Raw genomic sequence first — 858 nt, 5'->3', positions numbered from 1 at the left:
TCGACCGCAAGAGCTCAGGGCCACTGCTTGAGCTCAGCTCATGGCCCTTCTACTTCCCGAGCTATTGCCAGGAAGCGCGGGTATCTGATGACGCAGGACGTCCTGATCGTTCCGATCAAAAGCGTCCACGAAGGCTGGGCAATCTTGCCGAAGTGGCGCCTCAAACTCCCACGAGTTTATAGAGTCGGGATATCCCCGCAACTTCACAAGTCTGACCCTGGTGACGACGTCGTCGTACAAGACGTTCCCACGTGGTAGTGGACGTCACCGTTATCATCGAGAAGAGTCGGTGGCGGGCTGTGACGACCGGGTCGACCGCCGTTCGGTGACCCGTGATGCTCTCTAAGCCCTTGAGGACAAGGTCCTTCGTATTGGAGCTCCGCTGAGCGTCATGCAGAAGTAGCATATCGCTATGCGGACGCTCTTTATGATTGAAAGCACGTCGTGCACCGATTGCCTCGCCTTGAGGACTACCGCTCTCTGTCGGAGCGACTCCTAGCCGTGGAGCAGGCGAATGCATCACTGCAGGCAACGGTGAAGCGCTTGGCTCCATAGGAAATGGAGGTTGTTGCACTGCGTGCTCAGACCAGTTGCTGCTTTAACCTCTGGGTAGCCGCGGGCCCGTGGGATCCGCTCTGGCGCCAACGCTTCCGCGTTTACTTGCGCCGGATTCCGAAACGGCTTGTGCAAGCCTACGTAAAACACCGAGTGGATGCGCATCCGTTTTGAAGGGTTTAGCGGGTACGCTAGGCCCCGCTTGGCCACAACCTTTAACGGTCCGATAAACCATGGACGAAGCATCGTCCGGAAGATAGTAGAGGCTGCATGTGTAGGCAGGTTTTCTGATTTCAATAAACT

This window comes from Plasmopara halstedii (genome assembly GCF_900000015.1).
Source record: "Plasmopara halstedii genome assembly, contig: Scaffold_816, whole genome shotgun sequence".
NCBI classification, from domain to species: domain Eukaryota; phylum Oomycota; class Peronosporomycetes; order Peronosporales; family Peronosporaceae; genus Plasmopara; species Plasmopara halstedii.
The sequence above is the reverse complement of the archived record's forward strand: the minus strand, read 5'-3'. Positions refer to the sequence as shown.